This window comes from Hemiscyllium ocellatum, unplaced genomic scaffold, assembly GCF_020745735.1.
Source record: "Hemiscyllium ocellatum isolate sHemOce1 unplaced genomic scaffold, sHemOce1.pat.X.cur. scaffold_480_pat_ctg1, whole genome shotgun sequence".
NCBI lineage: Eukaryota > Metazoa > Chordata > Chondrichthyes > Orectolobiformes > Hemiscylliidae > Hemiscyllium > Hemiscyllium ocellatum.
Genome location: NW_026869078.1, coordinates 106,696 through 133,211, shown reverse-complemented (window position 1 = coordinate 133,211; position 26,516 = coordinate 106,696). Strand labels below are relative to the sequence as shown.

General features: G+C 43.6%; 2 non-coding genes across 2 annotated transcripts; one reads left to right on the top strand and one right to left on the bottom strand.

The window, feature by feature from the left end:
- The first annotated feature begins 13,784 nt into the window (after nucleotides 1-13,784).
- Nucleotides 13,785-13,866, top strand: trnas-gcu (transfer RNA serine (anticodon GCU)). The gene has a single exon. It is a non-coding gene; the product is annotated as a tRNA-Ser (tRNA).
- A 12,064-nt stretch (nucleotides 13,867-25,930) lies between these two features.
- Nucleotides 25,931-26,002, bottom strand: trnah-gug (transfer RNA histidin (anticodon GUG)). Its single transcript has one exon. It is a non-coding gene; the product is annotated as a tRNA-His (tRNA).
- Nucleotides 26,003-26,516: the final 514 nt, after the last annotated feature.

The following is a 26,516-nucleotide window of genomic DNA, read 5'->3' as shown; positions in this document are numbered from 1 at the left end:
AGGGGAGGATAATCAGAGGAGATATAGGAAGACCATTTTCATTCTGAGAGTGTTTTAGAATTGGAACTCACTGTTTGAACGTGTGGTAAAGCTATGAGTCATCAAAACACTTCAGGAGTATTTAGCCGAATACTTGAGAAGCTGGAGCACACATGGATAAGGACCAGGTACTGGAAAATGGGGCGAAGACAAACAGATATCTGATCAAAGGTCTGAACACCATGTGGCAAATACCGAGCATGAAAGCATGGGAAGGGTAAAAGCATGGATACTACTGTCGATCTGTTACAAGAGGTCTGTGGAATACTATACGAGTCAAAAGGTCACTGTGGCAGGATGGGGCCACTGTGGCTGGATGGGATAAGCACAGTGGAATGCTCCTCCACCAATTAGCAGAGTCAGACTGGGGCTGAATGGTTACTGTGACAGGCTGAGATAATAGCAATTAATACTGTCAGCCTTGCCAGCTAAATATCATCATTGCAGGTTGTGACAAGTCGTGACAATAAATCTTTAGGACTTGACTTTAAGTATTTAATTGATAGTTAGTAGCGTCAGTCTGCTTGAAACCCTTGTAGCAGAAAAATAAGACATTAAATATTTAATCAGCTTGGGACAGGAAAACATTGTGGTAGATGGGGTAGCGAAAAATCTAATCGTGACAGGTTAGTCTGGGCTGTAAGATCATTGCAGCAGAGGTGGCAGTAAAATATATAATCGTGACAATAGAAAAATCCTATTGGCAGAAGTAGAGCGATAGTGGTTTATTGGATAGAAGGAGTGAAATAATTCTGACTAACACAGTTGGGCATCCAGGTAAGCTAACAAAATTATAATAAAAGAAAAGGAGTAAAGAGCCACGAATCCTGAGTCTCGGGGTCGTTCAAGAAATTGCTTTCTGAGTGTCACGGTTTTTTGTCTGCAAATAAAAGATCTCATTGAAGAACTCCCCTGGAGATTTCTTATATGTTCTCGATGACAACCACAACTTTGAGTACAGTGAAACTGTGGCTAGCGCGGCTCGGTGGTGCAATGAAAAGCGCGTTAGATTTCTACAGCATTGTTAACGTTGCGATAGAAAGTTTGTTGTTTTGAGTTCCACCAGAATCGGAGTTCAGATTTCAGCTGATTCAATTATTATTCTGCTGATTCATCGTTAATTCCCGTCGTCTGGGGTTCTCGAAATTGCTGTTTAACACAGAAAATTCCTTACCACCTTGTTGGTGAGTTTTGACAGAATCATATCATTTGAAGCATGATCAGACCAGAATCAACTGCTAACACAGGAAACCTACAAACTTGGTGCAGAAACCCACTGAATCTAAACACATTCCCCTCCAATAGTTGCACAGGCATCATCGATTGCTTAAATGTCTTTTTCCCTTTGAGCGACATGCTGCTGTGGATGGATCGGGGAAAGATATCGATGTATTTGGTCAGTCATAACGATGTTAAATGGCGGAGTATTACCGGTGTTTGGAATAGCGTCCTCCTGTTACTCTCTGTCAGTGCTGTTTCTGACAGAGGGCTTTCAACAATAACATGTTGAAGTGTGGATCTACACCACGGAATATCAAGGTCCTCCCATTCACCCCACCGCTCTCACAGCCAGAATGGAGAGCTCCTATTGTAACTTTAGATCACACAATCGAGGATTCCCCCAGGCGCTCTGTCAGACTGCATGCTCCTTCCCACCGGTTTCCAACTGGACACATGGAGCAAGCAAACGTGGGCATTCGGGGACAGATTACCCCTCTGTTTTGCTGCAGTTCTGGACAGGGAGATGTACATGAATTTCTGACATTCTGTGTCTTACTGTTCATTCTTCCTACTTTACAATTTAAACTGGAATTGAATTTATTCTTGTATCACACTCTTCAGTATCCATCTTCAGTATTAATGGAAACCATGCAACGTGTTCATGGATGTAGGAATGGTGAAGATTGTTGATGAATGCAGTGTGCTTCATGTTACCAGTATGAACATTCAGAAGTTTTATTGATTTGAATTGAAGCTGATCCAAGGAAAGGCCTGGCGACAACGGCAAAGTAACATTGTCTGTAAACATCGCAGGAAGCAACAGAAACCCATTTTTCAATGAATTCTATTTGGCATATTTTTATGTGTCCCCTTCCTGAACCTGATGCTTTAATAATCACAGGTCCATGTCAGTTTCACCTCGTCTGCGTTAGCTTTAAATTCAGAACCACAGCAAAAGTAGAGCAGTTGAGTTAAAGTTCCAAAGGTATGAGTACGGCATGTGACCAGCTTGCTGTCTGCGGCTTCAGTCGCGCAATTGTTTAGCGCCTGCCACTTAAAGGTGCGGAAGATGTCACTGTTGTAAGTTCAATGTTTATCCAAAGATCCTGTTACTGTCATTGACAAGGGATTATTAGTGCATCATACTAAAACGCAGTTGAAATCAATGTTGAGTAAAGTAGCATGTATTTGAAAACACCAGTTTCACATTTCTATCAATTATTATCTGAACTGCTGCAAATATTCCGCACGTGAATTTGCATCTGTGAACAGGGAAACAGAGGTGAAATTTTAGCTTAATGACTTTTCTCAGATCGCTCACCCTGCACAGCATTACATTCTGGGAAAGTCTGTTTAACTTATTTCATGTCATTCCATTTCCTGCAAACATGCACAGCTCAATATCCAATCAAAAGTATTAGATTTATCTCTTTGGGGAGTTTGAATGATGTCAGTAAATCTGGCAAAGGCATAACAAGTAGTTTTGGGGTTGGGAGGAGCAGAGGTTGCAAACTGGGATAAGGTCGAGGATTTTTCAAGCGGAGATCAGTGAGTATTAAATGGACTCACTCTCCTTCCGAGTGATTGTGACCAAATGCTCGAGGCAACAGATGACAATGACAATGATGTTTTACATCTACAGGCCAAACCTTACACACTGGAGGCACCATAGTATTACCGATCGGGAGACTGGGGTAGTTGATGATCCTCATGCAAACCTGAGACAGTGAGAAAATTAATCCCATGCTGCTGGTCTAACTTTTCTAATAACTAGTTAGTCAGTGCTCTGAGCTAACCGACTTCCATTCAATGCAGAGCTGAATCAAACAGCTCAGTGTATTTACAATATATAATATTTCAAGTAGAATGAGCTGCAACACCTATCAACGCCAGCAGCTCTTCTCATACTTAACATTTTCAGTTGCAGATACTATGCAATTTCTTTCCGATAAATGTTATGCACTTCGAGAATATGCCCCTTTTGCCTCACCATCCAGGCAGGCCATAATCTCTGTCGCTGTTAAATTCACTCCCTTATGAAATATAATGTAATTAGCTCCTCAAATGATTTTATTTCTGAAAGTTCATCTCCGATTTCAATAATTCTCAGAATAAAAATAAAATCTGCTCCAAACTTCTTCATCATTCCCCGTTTGTTCTGAAACCCCAACCTCGAGTTTCAATTCACTGAAACGAAGGAAGTTCCCTCAGATTTACCCTTACCAACGTCCCATCAGCTGGATAACCTCCATTCAGGCACAACTAAGTCTTTCCTGATTTCTCCCGCATGATTCATTATCTATCCCAACGTCCCATTAAATCTGCTCTTTCTTTTTCTAGTGATGTAATCTCAAAGTAACCGTCATGTCTGTTTTTTATCGACTTTGTATCAAGTGAACTCTGACCGTGCCACTCCAAACGTCTTTTTCCTCCAGTAAACACCACCGTGTCTTTCAACATGCCTTTATATCCCAGTAAAGTTCAACCTGAGAAAGAATGTTGGGGTCCAATTCAACGCATGAAAACTCACCACTAAGCTATGCAATCTTATTACCGACACGGGAAAGGTGGAAACAATTTTAATTACAACTGAATCGATTGGCTGCAGCAGCATCGGGTCAAATCCCAGCCACATATGCGACTGTTGTTCTTATATTTATTTCTTCTCTACGCGTGCTGAAGTAACACAGTGAGGGATCAATAACTGTTGTCAGACGTACTTATAGGGGCGTATTAAATACTGAAGTTGTGAGATCCGACCAGTTTTTATTAATATAGACCATTCACTGTTCGAATCTGAGGCTCAGGAATTTGACAGAGAGCGTATTTGAGCGAAAGTTGAGCCGGGGAATTTACCCCATTACGTATCACGAGTTTCTGCGGTTGGTTTGTTGTTCACCTCATATGTGTGTTTTGCATCATTGAGGATTTTGAAGTTGTCCCCTTTCTACAAAAGGCCCGTGCTTTTGCAAATATTGTACAATAGATGCAGTACAATAACAGCCGATGCTGATTCACTCTACTTATCCAGATATTTACCTCTGGGAACAGCACTGTGCACGCTCCTCGATTCTGGAAAACAACTTCCTCACAGATAATGTTACATTCCCGCTCTCATGGCTCTTTTCATTCCATCGGCTTCTGTTTTGCACGGAATCTGATTCAATAGATCTTGTCACTGTGTCCTTTCTTTCCATGTGGTCAGATCTTGTGAACATAATATCATAGTGGGATTGTAAATGCTGGAACCAGTCGAGACTGTCCGCTCTCCCACATCCAATCCATGCCTAGGTTGTGCTCAGATCATGGTCTGAATCGTTTCCTTCGCTTCCCTGTCACTCTGGGATGATGTGAGTTGTGGAATCTATGATCTGAACTGCAGGAAACGTAGAAAACTGTACACACATCAACTGCGTGTGCGATGGGACTCGCTGCAGTGACATCCCATGCTGATTCAGACAGCAGAAGGCTCCCCGTGACTTCGAGAAGCACAGACACTGTTCCCGAATAGTGGGGAGAAGTTCAGTCTTTCCTTGCAGTTCTGCATTTTCTATCTGTCTCAGACCGCATTATTTGGATAAGGGTTCTGAAAAGAAGATGATTTCTTGTGCATGCATGATCTCCCTTTTTTACACCGTTCCAGAATTTCTCTATTTCCCACTCCCGCCAGACCCCTACCCCACTCCACAAACCCGTGTTTGATTGGGAGCTGAAGAACGCGTTCAAGCTGCTCTCCACCAACACTGCGTGACAATGGAAGATGAGTTCGTCCAGTTATCAATGAAGACCGCCCTGTTCCGTGAAAGCAGCTAGCGCAGCCTCCTGGGAGAAGCGAGTCAGAATGGAAAGGACCTGTGTTGAAAACTCTGTGATTCTTTCACTCTGAAACTGCAGCAATAGCCTTAGTTAACCAAAAAACTCATCTAATAAATGGTTACCACGTCTGGCGCCATTCTGGCTCGTTTGTCTCGGGTGTAATATTGCCTCAGACAGGTGACATACATGCGAGAGGCCTCAGGTTCACCTTGCGGATGAGTATTCGAATTTTTGACTGAGACGATATAATTTCGATGAGATCGAGTTCAGATAAAGATTCCAAAGCTTGAATACAAACACAAGCAAGTTCACGAACCGCATCTTCTCGGCCGTTGCTGCTCTGAGAAATGGATTGTCTAGCTTGAAATAATGCTGATCTTGCCTATGTGGATTTTGCCGAGGGCACGCCCTATACGTAGTAACCTGAATTCCTGAGTCTGGTCAAATTTTGCATTTCTCACGCTGTGATCTGCATGTCCTTGATTACTATGATCCGCCTTCAGCAATCGCAAACAAAGCTTTCCACTGTACTTAGGTCCATGTGATGATCAATCAATCAAAGCACAGTCATTTCCTCATTGCGTGGAACCAGCAGAGCGAAGGTGGGCTGCATGGCCTCAGTCTGCAGTGTGACACATTTTCTGATTCTGATTGAATTTGCAATTAAAACAGCAGAATTTGGGAAGTTACAGAGTGGTTATATTGACACAGCCGGGACACATCTGTGCCACAGTATATCACACAATAACAGTGAATATCTTCTGACATCATCCTCGAAGGTACGCTACAAAAACCTGAAGACTGCGGGAAACTGCTGTGGTCAGCAATAACAGAGCGGCCCAGAGGGATCGTGTTAGGCGCATAATCCATAAAATTAATGATTGAAAAGCATCCTTTGCTCGATGACAATTCCAGCTTTCAGTTTGTGCACTGCCACTGCCAGAATTTCGCTATAACAGTGCTCCGTTCTTCGCATTACATATTGATGAGCCTTCTACGTCCTTACACTCAATGGTATCTGAAATAGATACACCCGCCACATTTATACATTTGAGGAAACACACGTTTGAAGTTATGAAAGCATTTTTTGCCGTTCTCTGTCGGTCTCTTATGACGTGTCACTTGCCTGAGCTGGGAATACACTGGCGAAAGTGACAGAAATCAGTTGTGGCTTGCACCATGCCCATGACGCCTTGCAGTTATTCCCCACCTGTGTCACACAGCAGGGTCCTCCGGTGAAACGAACAGCCGTGAATGATATGTGGATCAATATGTTGGAGACAGCATTTCGACACAGACACAGTTTCCTATTATGAGAACAAGCACCACGAATGATGAATAACCTCAGAGAGAAGCAAGCGATCGAGATTTGCCGTGCACTCGATGGGCTGAATCGGCAAGTGAATGACGTCACACGTCTCTGCCGTCCCTCTCCCTGTCTCTGTGACAGAGTGATTGTTGGACAAAAATAATGGCTAGCTTTTCATCCTCCCTTCCACTTTGGACTACCTGCAGCCCCGCACCTCCTGGCTGTGGGGCTGGTTCTCAGCGAGTGAGGGTTTCATTCGGAGTCACTTCATCTGGGAGTTGGGACTCAGATGTTAACTGATGCCCGATTGCAGCAAAGAAGCCGACGCCTCTGAAACAAAAGCCTTTCAGCAGGATTGTTCTCCGAAGATTGATTCTGAACATCAAATAGGCAGCACAAAAATGCACTTACTGGTATTTTACTGAGGGAAGAGAGTCCACAGCGCATTTCTTTCTTTCCTACCAGCTCAGCATCTTTTTCTCTCTCTCAAATAAATGATATTTGGAAGAAGTTCGCAATCAAAGTTACTGAGTTCCAGCGGCATTCTTGCACCTGGCTGTGCCCGGGAGAGGAAGCTTCAGAGCATATGCGCACTTACACCCTCTCATAATGCCTGTTAGTGGAGAGAAATGGCTGAATACTCTGCCAATAGAGACAGCTCAGTCCCCGGGGATGGGATAAACAGCACCGTCCCGGTGGGGACATTCTGCAGATCAGACACAGTGCACTTTATCATTCGGATCATACCAGAGTGAGAGCGCTAGAGAAGGTCAATCGGTCACTCGTACCTGTGCCAACTCGGGAGTTACAAAATATTGGTGAAAGTGGAAAGTGGATTTGTTCACATTTCAAGTGTTTTCGTGAAGCAGGAAGCAGAAGAAGATACACTGAGAAGCGATTGAGATCTGACTACAGGAACAGCAAATAAGTTGTACAGCGCAGAGGAGAGCATGAAGTATTGAATTCTGGTTTATGGAATGATCATGCTTTCACGAGGCCACGCTGCTACAGAAGGAACTATGTCAGTGTCTCTCAACATTGTGATGTCACAGGCAAATGTCGCCGTTACACTGCAGGAAATTCCTTTTTTCAATGTGAGGGCAGTCCATATGTAAAGTAGCTTATATATCAAATCCGTTCACATAAATAATTCCACTGCACCGCAGTGTATTGTCTCCCTTCCACTTTACCTGTCATTGTGCCTGAAGGGCTTTACTCCTTCTGTGTGTCTTTTACAATCTGTGTGATGTTGGGCAGTTGTATTGACCCATCTTCTGACAGAATTTTCCACTTCACTTCAGCCCGCCCTAACTTCGCTATCTGATCCCATTCCCGTTGTTTAGATGTTAAACGCTCGTCTCAGATCCAGCCTGCCCTCACCCAAAATAAATGGAAGACTCAGTCACACTGTGATCACTGCAATCGAGGGATATCTTCACTCCAAGGTCTTTGATAATTCCAAAGATAAAGTTAGGACTGCAGATGCTGGAGATCCGTGTTGGTAATGTGATGCTGGAAAAGCACATCAGATCAGGTAGCATCCGAGGAGCAGGAGAATTCAGGTTTCAGGCTTCAGCCCTCATCAGGAATAAGACTTGTGAGTCAGGGCTGAGAGATAAATAGAAGTGGTGCGGGGTTGAGGGTAAATAGCTGGAAAGCAATAAATGGATGAATAGGAGGGAGAAGATAATACGTCAGAAGTGACAGTGATGGAATGGGTCGAAACTGCGGTGGCGAGCTGAAGGCTTGCGCTTGGGGGAGCGGAAATGTGGAAACTGTTCGAATTCACATTTATCACGTGTGCAGTTAGGGTCCCAAGCCGGAAGGTGTGTCGTTGCTCCTCCAGGTGTTGGCTTGTAACGATTTGGTATTGGAGGAGGTCCAGGACCTGCATGTCTTTGACATGTAGGAGAGGGTTGGTGAAGTTAGTGGGTAAGGGTGTCCCAGAGATGTTCTCTGAAATGATCTACAAGAAGATGTCCTGTCTCCCTGATGAAGAGGAGACCACACTGGGTGCAAAGGATGCAGTAGATGACATTGGTAGCTGTACAGGTGAAGTTCTAACGGATGTGGAATGATTCCTTCGCGTCTTGGTTGGAGGTGTGGGGAGTGGTGTGGGTGCTAGTTTCACCCTTCCTATGGTGGCAGTGAAAGGTACCAGGAGAGGGTTGTGGGCTGGTGGGGGGAGTTGTGAAACTGAATACGGGGTCGTCGAGGGAATGGTCTTTTTGGAGTGCTGGCAGGGCTGCATTGCAGAATATATTTCTGGTGGTGGTGTCTCTTTGGAGGTAGCATCAGTGGCAAAATATGGTGCGTTTTATGCGGAGGTTGGTGGGTGGAAGGTGAGCACCAGTAGGTTCTGTCCTTGTTGCGTTGAGAGGCGTGGGGTTCAAGGGTGGTGGTGTGTGAAGTGGCAGAGATGCACTGGAGGGCGTTGTTAACCACATGGGAAGGCAATTTGTGATCGTAGAAGAAGACACCAACTGGGTCTTTCTGGAGTGTAATTGGTCATCCTGGGAACAGGAGGCGGAGGAATTGTGAATAAGGAATGTCGTTTTTACACGAGATAGGGTTGGAGAAGATGTAGTCTAGATACCTGTGGGAGTCGGTGGGCTTGCAGTGTATGTCTGTAATTTGTCAGTCGCCAGAGGCGGTGACGGAGAGGTCCTGGAAGACGAGGGAATTTTCCAAGATGATCCGGATAAATTTGCGTTGCGTGTGGAAGGTATTGGTAAAGTTGGCGAGTTATTGAACCTCCCAGTTGGAGCACGAAGTGGCGCCAATACATTTATCAATGTAGCAGAGGAGCAGGTGGAGGATGGTGTATGTGTAACTGTGAAAGATGGACAGTTCCGTGTGTCTGACAAACAGGCAAGCATAGCTTGGTCCTATGTGGCTGCCCATGGCTACCCGTTTCGATGGAGAAAGTGCGAAGATTGGAAAGAGCAGATGTTGATTGTGAGGACTAGTTCAGCCTAGTTCAGGATGAGGATGGAAAGGTACTGGTTGGGATGGTGTGAGATTAAGAAATGGAAGGCTTGCAGACTTCTGTCATGCCAGATGGATTTGTACAGGGACTGGATGTCCATGGTGAAGATGACGCGTTGGGGGCCAGAAAACCGAAATTCTTGGAGGAGGTAAAGTGCATAGGGGTGTCACGAATATAAGTGGGCATATCCGGGCCCGGGGAGATAGGATTGTGTCGAGGTAGAAAGAGATGATTCGGATGGGACAGGCGCAGGCTGAGACAAAAGGTCGACTGGGGCAGTCAGGTTTTTGAATCTTAGGAAGGAGGTAGAATCGGGGAATGCACGGTTCACGGAGAATGAGGTTGGAGGTTGTGGATGGGAGATGCCCAGAGGTGATGTGATTGTGGATGGTCTGGGAGATGATGGTTTGGTGATGGGAGGAGGGGTTGTGATCGGGGTCAGTCAGAGGAAGTGCCTGCGAGTTTGTATCTGCCTTCAGCTTTGTCCCTCAACCCGACTCACAAGCCTAATTTCTGATGAATGGCTTATACCTAAATCGCCGATTCTCCTGCTCCTCAGATGTTGCCTGACCTGCTGTGTTTTTCCAGTACAACACTCTCTACTCATTCATTTCACACAAGCAGGTCCATGCTGTCTGTTTGATTCTCGAGAGCACTGTCCTCATGAACTGTGACAAAATCTGCCAATCTGAAACAAAAACAGAAATTGCTGTAAAATCACAGGTGTGCAGGAACCATCTGTGGAGATGAATCACAGTTAACGTTTCACATCCACTGAGTCCATCTCTCCACAAATGCTGCAAGACGTCCTGAAATTTTCCAGCAATGTCAGTTTTTATTTGATTTTCAACATCAGCATTTTTTCTTTTATGATTTCTTATTTTCTGCCAAAAGATTTGGCTAAAGATTACGTTAAATGTTTTAAATATGACTGCGATAGAACGGCCAGATTCCACCAGCCCGCTACTTTTATTTGGTTCACGTGACCAATGCCTTTCCACTTGTCCACCGCCCCCTACAGCTGCACTGCATATAAATTGACAAAATTGTGGCATTCTCGCGGATTGGTAATCAGGAGCGAGATTGATTGAAATTGTTGAAAATGTAAGATAAATTGAGAAAATACAGGATATTAAACGGGAAACTGAAAGGGAAAGAGAGAACAGCGAATGACAGCTTTTTGACAAAACTGAAATGTAATTCCTCAAGATTCAGAAAGTGCTTTCATCCACAAACATACCACAATGCGGAATGTAATTTTGGGGACAACCAATGCAAGCAGATTGCAAAATCTTAGTTTTAAAATCTTACTGCAACTCTTTTGGTTTTAATGAACGCACACATGGGATTCGGTGCTGTTATGATCCCCTAAACTGGAGAAGGAAATCCTTGCCTTCGAGGATACGTGGGGAATGTTTACTGATTTATCCCAGTAATGGCAGGACTGTCCTCTGGAAGCATATGAGTAAAATTATTCAATGTTCCATGGAGTATCGAATGAGTGGCGAAGGGAATGTCTCCATTCACAAATTAATCATTCAGTAGAATTCAATACAGGGACTCATGTAATGATGAACAAGTTGAACAAGAACACAGACATACAATGCACATTAACTATGACAATTACTCTGTGAAAACTGTTGATTTCAGATCTACGGCGGCCTTTGGTGATGGCATTTGCTGTCCAGAAACAGTCTGCACTGGAATGACTGGAGACACACTACGAAGTATTTGAACTTCAGACGCCTTTAGAAATAGCTGAGACTCACTTAGGGCATGGGGAGTTAGAGATGTTGACCTCATAAACCTTTCGAACATTATGTGGAAGAATAATGGGAGTGATAGATAATTTTCGTCTCCATAGAGACGATGTTCACGAACTGGAGAGAAAATAATTTACCTTATTGGAGTTTATACATACAGGCGTCATATTTAAAAAGCAAAGAGTTCATAGTGTAACTGTGAAATCTGTAGGTCACCCTCAGTGGGAACATTGTGTGTAATCCTTGTCCTCATGCTCCACCAAAAACATGTACAGAGGCACAGACTCTGTTTCCTGGATAGCAAGATATTAGAACGCCAATGACGTTGTTTACTGAGACATAAGGACATCAGAAAGAATGCAAACGGGATGATAGAAAGAATGAAGGAGTTTATTCACAAGATTTGGAAATGCTGGTGCTGAATCACGCAAGTTTGATGTAAACAAATGAGATTTCCATAAAACGTGAGGGTTGAATGACTAAATCGGGGAAACTCCTTCTTTCGTGTGAATCAATAACTTCAGTTAGAGCTTCAAAACCATGAGTGAATGTTTGGATGAGAGTTTCTTCCACTCAATAGTTAGTCAAATCGTGAACGGCTTTCCAGAAATAAAGTGTAGAATCTGATTTCACAGTGTTTTAAAAGATACCCGAAAAAACATACAAGGAGAAAGTCTTTCATTGAGAGAAATTCAGTGTGGTTGCGTAAAAAATTCGAATTTGGTTGACTTCAGACACAAAGACATTTCATGAACACGTACAACTGAATAAGATTGAGTATAAAAAGTTCATGGATTGGTAAGCTGTGGCGTATTATTCAAGGTGAAACGCTGTAAATGGAGCTGATGTCCTAAAATAACTGCAGACAGAAGTTATATCCTAATGATAGGAATTGAATCGTCACTTGGACTTTAAAGATTTGACCACATTCACATGATGTTACGTATATTTCCTACATTCTTAACTCAACCCAAGAAATGCACCAAGAAGATTGTGTCCTTTTGTGTTGTTAACCCGCTGTACTTCTCTGCAGCACACCATTGAAGATAAAATCTGCTCAAACCAACATTCAATTCAATACGAAATTCAAACGGTCCTATGTGTGTTTTTTTGCTTTTGATTATTGCAATAACCTTTGTGAGTTTGTAACAAACTGCATAACATGAAACCAGTTCAGCATCTATTTTCCCGGAGATTAACGCAGTGCACATGTCAAACGTTATTCATCTGCTGAAAAATCAACTTTGCCTCTCTCTCCACACCTGTCTCCTCACGTTTTAAATACTTGTTTGTTGATCAAGGAGTCATTATCCAGAAAAGGACGTTTGCCAATCCACAAACACGGCTATTTTCCCATAAACTTGGCTTTGCTCAATATCACCTTCCATCCCTACCCTCAAGACAATAAAGAATTGAAGCTGCTCCAGGTGAGGCTCAAATTTAAAACTTCGAGAGAGCACAGCCCATTATATTGGCACAGAGATACTGTGCACTGCCCACCTGCAGCACAGGAGCAACACATTAATGCTTACCTCCACGTTCCTGGTTGTACCTTAACGTTTGGGAAACTGAGTTTCTCTGATTCCATGGCTTGTAACGATCATCTTCACCAGTGGTTCTGTACCTGAGTGAGGAAAGTGGTGAGCTACTCATTGCAAAGATGGGTACGTTGTTGAAATATACAATGTCAACATTTGCCTTCACTAACCAATGTACATTTTATTTTGTTTTTTATCTGTTGAAATCTTAAAATTTTCATCTTTAATAGATTCAATGACAGATCTCTATTGTGACTCTGGCATCAAATTCGAAAGTGTAAACACCCTCTGAATTCTTCCACCACAGTCCGTTGTTTGGGAAGTGTTCCTGTTGTGGGAAATGAACTTCCCCGTGTGTCAACTGCTGCTCCCAGCATTCTCTCTGGTACTGCACTCATTTTCCTTCTGACACTTCCTCACTGTGTTGCTGTGATCATACAGTGACTTGTTGTAGCATGTCCCAGGAAAATGACACAGATCAAGGTTTTTGCATTGTTGAATTCAATTGTCAGTTTAGCCTCATTTAGGATTGTGAAATTGTCTGTTGTGTACACAGGTGTGTGTCAAAAATATCTGAGCCGAAGAAAGGTGTTCCGAATAATGACATTGAGCACTATGCACTCTCCTCCAGTCTGGAAAACAATTCCGCAAGGCAATTTAATCGACAATAGACAATAGGTGCAGGAGTAGGCCATTCTGCCCTTCCAGCCACACTACCATTCATTATGATTATGGATGATCATTCTCAATTAGTATCCTGTTCCTGCCTTATCCGCACAACACTTGATTACACTACCCTTATGAGCTCTATCCAACTGTTTCTTGAAAGAACACCTCCTGCTTTTTCGGGTTCTTCATTCCGTTGACTTCAAATATTCACAGAATTCAACAGACTTTGTTACATAATCTATTCTTCATTTTTGTTCAGATCACTGTGAGCAGAGTGTCACAGTGGGAATGCCGTTGCCCCACAACTCAGATGTCAGACCATAGTCGTCGGACCGTACTGTGCTACTTAGCATTTCACCAGAGCAGGGAGAAATATCTGCTGTTCTGCATAATTTACGCAATTCACTTATTGAAAAGTTCATACAAATGCTAGCATATGTGACGAGGTGGCCGAGAGGTTAAGGCGATGGACTGCTAATCCATTGCGCTCTGCGCGCGTGGGTTCGAATCCCACTCTCGTCGCTGTTTTTGTATGTTGACACCTGTCTTATTGAAATTGGAACTCCAATGGTCAATTTATATGCATCGACGCTATATAAAATCTCAAAGAATAATTTGAGTCAGTTGCCTAAACTGCATTGAAACGTAGATCACATTGGGATAATGAAAAGCAACGCGATTTTCTTTTTCAAGTCGAGCAGCTGGGACCTTTTATCGTATGAAAGAGATCCAGGAAAAACAAATAACAAGAGATGTGAAGGGCGTGTTTATGTAATGGGATTCTTAATGACTGTTTTGTCAAATCAAATCTGGAGCATGTTGAGTAGAAGTGATTCATCTTGGTGAGAAGAGTACAGAGAGACAGCACAAAATAGTGGAAATATTTCAAAAGGGGCAGGGCGTGGGTGTAGGGGCACCGAGAACTGGCTATAAATGCACAGTAGAGAATTGCAGATATGGGTGCCATGCATAAGTACGGAAAGACTTACACATTGCTCTCTTCCTCGCCCGTTGCTCTCGCTATGGATGAAGGCTATGAACAAGGCACAGATAAACACAAGATGTGAGAATCAAGCTCCAAAACGTTATGCACACACTGGATGCATCACATTGAACAATGAACATCTGGAGAAGTCAGCATGTTGACTGTAGGGACTGAACCTAAACTGTGGATCAATAATCGCAAATTCATGCAGCATTAGCACGAAAAATGATTTAATGTGCCTTTATACGCATGTCATTAATAGACGTTTCTTTCTAATACCCGTGTGGTTGAAAGAAGAGGACACCACATGTCAAGATGGATGACAACGTAGTTCACCCATGAATGCCCTCTGACTCAGTTCACGGTGAATTAAGAATGAATAACAGATCCTCTTCAGACCAATGATTACAATCCCTGGGAGAATAAGGAAGAATAAAAATACATGGATAATGCGGAAAATAGGAATCCTGCCTTTGTGGACTCGAATTCAATTGATTATCAAACTAAACAGACACAAGAATACCCGCAGTACCAAGCAGTCAGGGCCATGGGGTGTCTGCAGGATGGGATTCAATTACCTGCTCATGTTAAAACTCACTTGCTCAGTCACAATACACACAGGTCATTCACCACTCTCATACGTGAGAAGTGATCACTCTGTAGACCAACTGACGGAGTCACTAGCAAGTTTACAAATGACAGCAGGAATTAAATTCTACTGTAATTGCAGCTGTTAATCCCAACCAGCAATGAACCCTGTTTGGATGGGTGTTTCCAGTGGAGTTCCACAGTTTTCTGATGTAGACCAAATATTTAGACTTAGTTATAGGAGCCATGGTTCAGAGGTTTGCTGACGATGCAACAATTGGTCGCGTAGTTGACTATTATGAAGAATGTCAGAGAATGCAGGGATGCATCAATCAGGTGGAAAGGAAAAAAGTCGAACAGAATTGAATCCAGACCAATGAGTTTTAAAGAAATTTGGGAGAAGAAACAATAACAGTGAGTATCCTATGTGGTGTAGACAGACAAAGAGATCTTGGAATGGACATTCATGATCACTGAAGATCAATGGACAGGGGAATCAGTTGTATTGAAGTGCGTACTGTAGATGCTGGAGATCAGAGTCAAGATTAGAGTGGTGCTGAAGAAGCACAGCAGGTCAGGCAGCATCCGAGTTGCAGAAAGAAATGACGTTTTGGGCAAAAGCCTTCATCAGGAATAAGGCTGGGAGCCTCGAGGTTGGAGAGATAAATGGGAGGGCTGGGGTTTGGGAGAATTTGGCTGACAGTGCAATAGGTGGATGGAGGAGGGGATAAGAGTGTTAGGTCGGAGAAGAGGGTGGAGTGGATAGGTGGGAATGAAAATAGACAGGTGAGACAGGTCAGCAGGACAGTGCCAAGCTGGAAGGTTGGAACTAAGGAAAGGTGAGGGAGAGGAAATGAGGAAACTGGAGAAATCCACATTGATGCAATGGGGTTGAAGTGTCATAAGGCAGAAGATGAGACATTCTTCCACCAGGCGTCGGGTGGTGAGGGAGTGGTGGTGGAGGATGCCCAGGACCTGCATGTCCTCGGGAGAGTGGCGGGGGAGTTGAAATGTTCAGTCACGGGCATTGGGGTTGATTGTTACCGGTGTCCTGGAGATGTTCTCTGAAGCGCTCTGTGAGAAGGTGTCTGGCGGCCCCACTCTAGAGGAAACTGCATCGATAACAACGAATGCAATAAATGACATGTGTGGAAGTGCAGGTGAAATTTTGATGGATGTGGAAGGCTTCTTTGGGGCATTTGGCGGAGGTGGAGGGTGCGTGGGCTCAGGGTTTGCAATTCTTGTGGTGACAGAGGAAGGTGTTGGGAGGGAGGTTGGGTCATTAAAGGGCGTGGACTTGACTAGGTAGTCGTGGAGGGAACTGTCTTGTCGGAAAGTGGATGGGGTGAGGAGGGAAAAATATCTTTGGAGGTCAGTGTTACTGATTTCTTTTGAAAAGCCACTGACTCCCACAGCTATCTGGATTACACCACCTCCCAAACCACCTACTGCATAAATACTATCCTGTGTTCAGAACTCCTCCACCTCAACCGTATCTGCTCCCAGAAGACCAGTTCCAACCTAGAACACACCTGATGGCCTCCTTCTTTAAGGAGCGGAACGTCCCCTCCCATGTGTTTGAAGATGTTCTCTAACGCATCCCAGCCATGCCCTGCACCTCCATCCATGAACCCCACACCTCATCCATGAACCCCACACCTCAAAACACGGCCAGGACAGAACAAGGACAGAGGAAGGGCCTCACCTTCCATTCCACCAACCTCCGCATAAATCAATTATAACTCGATATTTTCACCACCTCTAAATTGACCCCACCAGCCGGGATATATTTCCCTTCCCCAAACCTATCCACTTTCCTCAAAGACCTTTCCAATGGACGACCATTTCCTCCCGGCACCTTTCTCTGCCACCGCAGGAATGCAAAACCTGAGTCCACATCTTGCCCCTCACCTCTGTCCAAGGCTCCAATGGAGACTTCCACATCCATCAAAAGTTCACCTGTACTTCCACACATATCACTCGTTACACCTGCTGCTCCAGATGCGGTCTCCTCTAAATTGGGTAGAGCGATGTCTTCTAACAGAGCACTTCAGAGAACATCTGCAGAACACCTGCAAGAATCAATTCCACTGCCCCATGGTCAAACATTTCAACTCCCCCTCCCTCTCCCCTGAGGACTCGCAGATCCTGGACCACCTCCATCGCCATTCCCTCACCACCTGACACCTGGTGGAAGAACGCCTCATCTTCTTCCTCGGGATCCTTCAACCCCATGGCATCAATGTGGACTTCATCATTTTCCTCAATTCCTCTCACCCATCTTACCCCAGTTCTAAACTTCTAGCTCAGCACCGTCCTCCTGACCTGTCCCACCTGCGTATCTTCATTCTTACCTATCCATTCTACCCTCCTCTCTGACATATCACCTTCACCTACTCCTCTATCTACCTACTGCACTCTCAGCGACCTTCTCCCCAGACCTTGGCCCTCCCATTTATCTCTCCACCCCTAGGCTCACAGTCTTGTTCCTGATGAAGGGCATCTGCCTGAAACAGTGAATTTTCCTCAGATGCTGCTGGACCTGTTGGACATCTCCAGCACCACTTTCATCTTGAGGAGAATCAGTTGAATGAGATGTTTTTTGGATATTTTCGATGGTTGACCACAGGTTGAGGACGATAGTAGAATTTAGCACACACCAGTATAGCGAATAGCTGAAGGACTGAGCACAAGTCTGGTCACTGCATTAATCAACATTTATTAAATTTTAAGATAAAAGATGGAGGTCTGAAGTATGCAACTTTTCCCATCAAGACTGCTTTACTATTCAATGAGTTTATCACTGATTTCTATCCAAGTCAGGGTGCTATGGGCCTTGGAGGGGAACTTTCAAATGGTAGTGTTTCGTTGCATCTTCCAACCTTGTCCTTCGAGTCAGTACTGTTGTTGAGCTTTGAAGGTTCTGTCAAAAATGCCCGGATGACTTACGCCAGTGCATTGTGTAGTTGGTGCATTCTCTGCAATTGTGCCTTAGCGGTGAAAGGACTAAATATTCAGGTATTGAAGAGGGTCCAATCAAGTGACTGCATTGTCGTGGATGGTGCCTAGTACCTTAAGTGTTATTGAAGTTACACCCATCTAGGCAAATAGAGAGAGTTATGTTCCACATCTAATTTGTGCCTTATAAACGATGTAGGATTCATGGAGCAATGAGTTAGAACGTAGAGCATAGAACAAGGAACAATACAGCACAGAACAGGCCCTTCGGCACACGATGTTGTGCCAAACAATTGTCTTAGCGTCAGCATCTATCCATGTACCTATCCAATTGCCGCTTAATGGTCACCAGTAATGCTGACTTGGCCACTCTCACAGGCAGGGCATTCCATGCCCCCATCACTCTCTGGGTAAAGAAACTACCCCTGACATCTCCCCATACCTTCAACCTTCACCTTAAATATATGTCCCCTTGTTACACTCTATTGTACCCGGGAAAAAAGTCTCTGACTGTCTACTCTATCTATTTCCCTGATCATCTTATAAACCTCTATCAAGTCATTCTTCATCCTTCGCCGTTCCAATGAGAAAAAGCCTAGCACTCTCACCTATCCTCGTACAACCTATTCTCCATTCCAGGCAACATATTGTTAAATCTCTGCACCCTCTCTAAAGCTTCCACATCTTTCCGAAAGTGAGGCGACGATAACTGCACACAGTACTCCAAGTGTGGCCTTGCTAAGGTCCTGTACAGCTGCAGCATCACCTCACGACTCTTGAATTCAATCCCTCTGCTAATGAACGCTAATACACCATAGGCCTTCTTACAAACTCTATCCACTTGAGTGGCAACTTTCAAAAAGCTATGAACATAGACCCCAAGATCCCTCTGCTCCTCCACCTTACTAAGAACCCTACTGTTAACCCTGTATTCTGCATTCTTATTTGTCCTTCCAAAATGGACAACCTCACACTTGACAGGGTTGCACTCCATCTGCCTCTCCTCAGCCCAGCTCTGCATCATATCTAAGTCTCTTTGAAGCCGACAACAGCCCTACTCACTATCCACAACTCCACCAATCTTCGTATCGTCTGCAAATTTATTGACCCACCCTTCGACTCCCTCTTCCAAGTCATTAATAAAAATTACAAACAGCAGAGGACCCATAACTGAACCCTTCGGAACTCCACTTGTAACTGGACCTCAGGCTGAATATTTACCATCTACCACCACTCTGACTTCGACTGGTTAGCCAGTTCTCTATCCAACTGGCCAAATTTCCCACTCTCCTCGGCCTCCTGACTTTCCACAAGCCACCATAGGGAACCTTATTAAATGCCTTATTAAAATCCATGTACACTACATCCACTGCTCTACCCTCATCCACATGCTTGCTCACCTCCTCAAAAAAATCAATAAGTTGAGTTTATAATCAAAAACTGGCTATCAACGAACATGTTTTTTGGTGACAGAGTGTTTATGTGGAGTAATAGAGTCATAGAGATGTACAGCATGGAAACATACCCTTCGGTCCAATCCATCCATGCCAAACAGATATCCCTAACCAATTTAATTACGCCTGCCTGCACCCAGCCCATATCGCTCCAAACCCTTCCTATTCATATACCCATCCAAATGCCTCTGAAAGTTGCAATTGTCCCAGCCTCCACCACGTCGTCCGGCAGAGCACTCCATAAACATCCTACCCTCTGCGTGAAAACGTTGCCCCTTAGGTCTCTTTTATATCTTTCCCCCCACCCTAAACCTATGCCCTCTAGTTCTGGATTCCCCAACACGAGGGGAAAAACCTTGTCTTTTTATCTTATCCATGCCCCACATAATTGTCTAAACCTCTATAAGGTACCCCCCGTTAGCTCTGACGCTCCAGGGAAAACAGCCCCAGCCTGTTCAGCCTCACCCTGTAGCTCAAATCCTCCAACCCTGGCAACATCCTTGCAAATCTTTTCTGAACCCTTTCAAGTTTCACAACATCTTTCAGATAGGAAGGAGACAAGGAATGCACGCAATATTCCAACAGTGGCCTAACCAATGTCCTGTGCAGCCGCAACATGACCTCGCAACTCCTGTACTCAGTACTCTGACCAATAAAGAAAGCATACCAAACGCCTTCTTCACTATCGTATCTACCGGCGATTCCACCTTCAAGGAGCTATGAACCTGCACTCCATGTCTCTTTGTTATGCAACACTCCCTAGGACCTTACTATTAAGTGTATAAGTCCTGCTAAGATTTGCTTTCCCAAAATGCAGCACCTCACATTTATCTGAATGAAACTCCATCTGCCACTTCTCAGCCCATTGGCCCATCTGGCCCAGATCCTATTGTAATCTGAGGTAACCCTCTTCACTGTCCACGACACCTCCAATTTTGGTTTCATCTGAAAACTTTCTATCTGTACCTCTGATGCTCGCATAAAAATCATTTATGTAAATGACAAAACATAGAGGATCCAGCACCCATGCTTGTGGCACTCCACTGGTCACAGGCCTCCAGTCTGAAAAACAACCCTCCACCACCACCCTCTGTCTTCAACCTTTGAGGCAGTTCTGTATCCAAGTGGCTAGTTCTCTCTGTATTCTGTGAGATCTAACCTTGCTAATCAGTCTCCATGCGGACTCTAGTCGAACGCCTTACTGAAGTCCATATAGATCACATCTACTGCTCAGCCCTCATCAATATTCTTTGTTAATTAGTCAAAAAACTGAATCAAGTTTGTGAAACATGATTTCCCACGCACAAAGCTATGTTGACTATCCCAAATCAGTCCTTACCTTTCCAAATACATGTATATCCTGTCCCTCAGGATTCCCTCCAACAACTTGCCCACCATCGAGGTTAGGCTAATAGCCAGTCTCAATCCCTTTTTCCTAAATACTAGCTCCGTGGACGATTACTCAGGGGAACTGGGTTACAGTAAAACCATTGAGTGCCAATGGGATACGATTAGGTTCTCATTTGTCAGAGTTATCATTACTCTATTTCATCCTTGTGTGGACAAATCTGATTCCAATCGCTGTCTGATTTCAATTTCCAACTCCCTCTGTGCTTGAAATTTCAACCGTTGCCTTACATAACTGTCTCCACCTGCCTTAATAATATATAAGGCCGCTGCAGGGGACAGCAGAGATTTACGAGGATGTTGTCAACACCGGAGAAAATGGAGCTCAGTGGAATTTTTTTTAGGCTGGGATTATTCTCCTTGAAGCAAAGGAGGCGGAGGGGAGCTCTATAAACACATAATTACGTTTATAAACATTCAATATTCGTGGGACCTTGACAGGGTAGGTATGGGCAGGTAGTTTACCCTCAGGTATGAAGCGCACCAGAGGACATGAATTCAGAATTAGTTATTGCCTATTTAGTTCAGAAATGAGGATTAATTTCTTTGCTCGGGGCCAGTGAATCGGTGGAACTCCTAACCAAAACTGTTGTTGAGGCTGAGTTTTCTGTATTTCCAAACTGTACCAGACTGATATTTAACCAGAAAGACGATGAAGCTCTGTCGAGGTAAGGCAGGAGAATGGAGTTGAGGATTATCAGATCAGCCATGAATTCATTGAATGGTGGAGCAGACTCGATGGGCTCAATGGCCGACTTGCAATTCTACATCATTTTGTCTAACACATTATTTAGTGATAAGTTTAGAATTCTGTGGTGATGGGATGTAGTGATAGAAAAGTTTTCTCAAACTGATCAGACAGACCAGCAACGAGGCTCATAAGCTGATGAACAAGAAATGTGCTGTCGCCTGGAAACAACAAATGGCATTGTGCACACCACAGATGGGTATGTGCAGAAGGTGTGATTGCTGATAAAATTGGGGGAATCTAGTGTTGTTGGCAAGATGGTGATCATGCTGGACGATGGATCGCGGTATGAATCACACAGCAATAGTTTGTGAAAGAATGTAAAATTTGTTTCATTAAAGAAGTTTTCTGCAGTTCCAATTCCACTTGACTGTTTAAAATACTGATCAGACCTTTATGTGGAATGTTACATCAAAATATTCATTCACAACACCACTGGATAAACTATTGATCTAATCTCTCCTTATTTGTTTCATTTGATGTAAATTCAGAGAAAGTCAAGATGGAATGAAAGGATGAACGGAATGTTGCACTCAATTTTATTATCCCAATTTAACTTACAACAGAAACAAATTGCTTTATTTCGACTTTGATGTGGTATAGATTTATCACAAATCTCCGGTGCAATGAAGGGCAAGAGCAAATTTCTCCATCCAATGTCTACTAAAGATGCGAGGCACGGAGGGAAACCACAGCTGCGTTTGATAGAAGTAACAGCCAGAGTAGGATTCAAATCCACACATGCATAAAAAAATGCAACCATCGCTTTAACCTTTGGGCCACTTTAGCCCGTGGCAAAGGGCGAATCCACATCATTATGTTTCTGCTTTCAGCGGGACAATAGTACCAGCAAAATCCAATGAATTTACATCGTCCTTGGAAGGAATACCTGTCCTTGATTCATTCCGATTCGGAATTGTCTCAGAATGAACCAGCGAACAAGAAATTCCCGTCACATTCACACGCACATTTAGTCTTGACTCATAATTTCTTCACATAGTTTCTCTCTCACGTGAAGAAGTATATATGGAGAGAGAAGTGAAGGTGATGTATTAGCTCGATAGTCTTTCTCATATGACTGAACCCGGACTGGGTAAAATTCCCAGAAAAGCAGTTTTGTTCATTTCATTTTATTAATTTTGCTGCAACCTCACTCTGTTCATTGCAATGATCGGAAGTGAATTGGATTTCTATCATTGGAACGTTTAATGTTGTATTCAATTTTGCTCCGAAAATATTTCAGTTTAAATGAAATACTGATGAGAAAAACAGAAGGTTGAACTACAAGAAAGATATCAGTTTTGATGCTTAATTACTTTGGCAGATTTCAGTGGGTATCAAATGAACCCAACATCACGGCGAATATCCTCCATTTAAGGCATGATTGATAATGACTGCAGATTGGAGATCACAGAAATTCAAAGCACAGCAGTTATCATCAAGATTCAACGTTTCGATATATTCATCAAGATCATTCTGATCTTATGCTCGAATTGAATTCTCTATTCCTAATGCCTAACCTGATTGCAGGAAATCGATATTCAAGAGACGAGTCACTTCCTGTTCATTATTGAAGATCTTCCTTGACAATATACCAAATCGGCTCTGTTGCATTTATAATACTTCATGGGGAATATTAATTTAAATCTTTCAAAACTCTTAATTTTTTTGCTGAATCTTTTTTAGCTGCATACGTTTCCGATTTTTCTTTACATCTAAAGTTATCCAAAGTAGACTTTGTTTCCTCGCACCTTCCATCCTCCACACCCCTCTTTTACACTTTTACCTGGCCACAGGCTGTCTCTCTCTCCTGGTGAAACTCACTGCTTGTGTGTCTCGAAATATGCCTTTCCAAATATTTTGGAAACGGATTCTCAGAGTGACAGAAATTCTATTCCCATCATTTCTTTGTCCTACATCGATATTCTTGAAAGAGTGACGTTCAGATATTTACCGAATTGAAATACAGAATTTACCACCTATTTCCCTCTCCAAACCTCACATACTCTGGAAAACTTACATTCGGTTTTATTTTGTTCAGTTTCAAATTTTCAAACACACAAATAAATAAAATTCTATCCCCACTAAACGCTGTCAGCATAATATCTAATGTCTTTGTACCCCAGTAAGCGCTGGCATTGTCCTCTCTCTGATAGAATCACGGATTCCCTACAATGAAGAAAGTACAATTCAGCCAATCGAGTCTGTAAGGACACTCTGAAGAAAATCTCAACCAGACCTAGCTCCAGTCTCTATCCCCGCATACCTCTGGCTTGTTATTTCAAATAAACCTACTGAAATAAAAACCTGGCATCGTGTGACTTTATCACTGCGTTCCCTATGACTAATTCACTTAACTTATTGAATTCACTCCCTGGACACATCAGCGCAATTTAACATGGCCAATCCACCTAACCTACAGACTTAACAGCAGAGTGAAATACTGAGCAAAGGTACCATCACATTGAACACTATCTGTATCATGTTTAATGGTTTTACACACTGGTAACTCAGCCTAGTGAAAGCAAGCTGCGCCCATCGACCCGAATTCAATGCATCCAAACGCGGTTCTACGCTGTACAACCTCATTAGTGCTGCTGGAAATGATTCTGCACTCAGATCTGAATGGGTTTACTCTGTTTTCTTCCTCAGATTCCTGCTTTAAATAAACATATCAGTCAGGAACAACTCTATATAATGGTTTTCATTGCAGCACAAACACAATGTGCAGTTTGCAGAAGTTACGTGTTAGCACTTTCACTGACACACTCTCTCCCCAGGAGCTGCAGTCCTTCCCCAGCTGATTCTGACAGCACTGTCCTTCCTGTGACACGTCCCACCGAGAATGGAAGGCCAGGCATTAATAACCTTCACTGGATAACAGAGTGACAGATTTAAAACATTTTCGATGCCCCAGCGGAGAATTGAGTCCTGAGACAGGAGGGGACACTAACCACGATACTGTGGAGGACAACAACATCGAAGGAAGCCCTTCAGCCTGTTGTGCCCGCACTTGTCCAACACAACTGCTCAACGACCTCAATCAAGTTTTCCATCGTTTCGCCCATAGACTTACATTCCTTGTCATCACAAATTCACATCTGAATTTTTTTCAGGTTAAAAGTGTTTCCGCCCTCTCTGACCCTTTCCGCACATATAATCAAACCTTTCTGCCTTTTCCCGAAATCTCTTGGCCCCAGTGTTCGATCCCTCCATCAATAACAAACGCTTCTTTCAGTCTATCCTATCCATATCCGTCATTATTTTGTACATCTCAGTTATGTCTTCTCCAATCTCCTCTGCTCGGCGACAAACAACCCCAGTCTGTTCAATCTCTCCTCATAAGTGAAACTCTTCTGCCCAGACAATATCCCATTGAATCTTTCCTGCAACGTTCGCAGTGACATCACATCATTGCTATACTGTGAGTTGCAGAACTGCACACAGGAATCTAGCGAGAGCTAAATTAACTTTTTTCCTATTCTGTTACAGAATGAGGGCGTGACTGTCTCGGAGCATTGATTGCGGTCCCTAATTGCACAGCGGGTAGTCGAGACTCAACCGTATAGCAGTGAGTCTGGAGTCACATCGAGGCCTGACCAGGTAAGAATAGCAGGTTCCTTCCTCAAAGGACGTCAGTGAACACGATGGTTTTGTTTTTTTCAACAATTGGCCATGTATTTATAGGTGTTATTAGATTCGTAATTCCAGATATGTATTGTATCCCAATTCTAACACCTGGCATGGTTGGAGTCAAACCCGGGTCTCTGGTCCATTTGCTCTGTATCTGAGTTAACAGTTCCGTGGTAACAGTGCTCGGCCATTGCGGAAAACCCGTGAAACTAATCTGTCTGAAAGAAGTCGCTTTTCCTCGATATTGTCCTGTGTCATTTTCCTGAGCTTGACCGCCCATAATCGCAAGTCCATATCAGTAAAAGCTGCTACCTGAGGATTGGCCTCACAACAGCCGTAACCAAATGGATCAGCTGATCTGCAGGTCCCGATGGTGGGGTTGGGGCATGTTCACCCAGCAACGGTGACCGCAGCAGCACAGACTGAACACTATCAATGTGAGAGTCTGTGTTCGATTCTGCAATGCCTTAATGAAATAGGAAATGACTCCGCAACCACATGATGAAAGAGCAGTGCTCCGAAAACTAGTGCTCAGTTAAACCTGTTAGACTCCAACCTGGCGTTGTATGGTTTTTAACTTTTTACACCATAGTCCAACACCGGCATCTCTAAATTAATGTAATGGGGCTGTGGGATGAAAAGTTCAGTTAGTGATGGTAGGAAGGAGTGAAATCTCTGAGAACGGGTGGATTTGAATTCTGACATATGAAATAAAGAGATGTGAGCGAGCAGAATTTGAAGGGAAAAAATTACCTTACCCAAACAACTGATTCCTTTGTGTTTCCCAAGAGCTGCAGCAGATAGAGAAATTACTGCCGTGACTCGGATTCGAACCGAGGTTGCTGCGGCCACAACGCAGAGTACTAACCACTATACGATCACGGCATCCCACAGATGAGAGCGCTGATAGTGTGCAATAAATACAGTCTCATAGGACATATTAGGCAGCGCAAATAATGCACAATATCAGTGCTAAGCGAACAGTGGCAGATATTTGGGAACTCAGAATGGGCTGACCGTTTAATATCGGTTCCCCCAGAGGCTGTGGTGATTCCATCATTAATATGCTGAAGGCTGAGATAAGTAGATTTCTCCAAAACATCAAAAACTCCGGGACAGTACAGGTGTTGTTGAAATGTATGCTTCAATCGTAATGCAGTTTAACATTGGCTACTTCACCAGTTTCCCCACACAAGGCAGTAACCACTGCTGCTACATAGTCCCAATTCCCAGCCCCAGATTCAGAGGAACTGAGTAGCGCAGTCGCGAAGATGGACAAAAAAGCTTTATCAGCCAGTGGGTGGTTGGAATTTGGAATATACTATCTGCATTGTTCAGAGCGACAGAAACCCTTACAACCTGAATAAATATTCAGATGTGAGCTTGTGATGCCAAGACA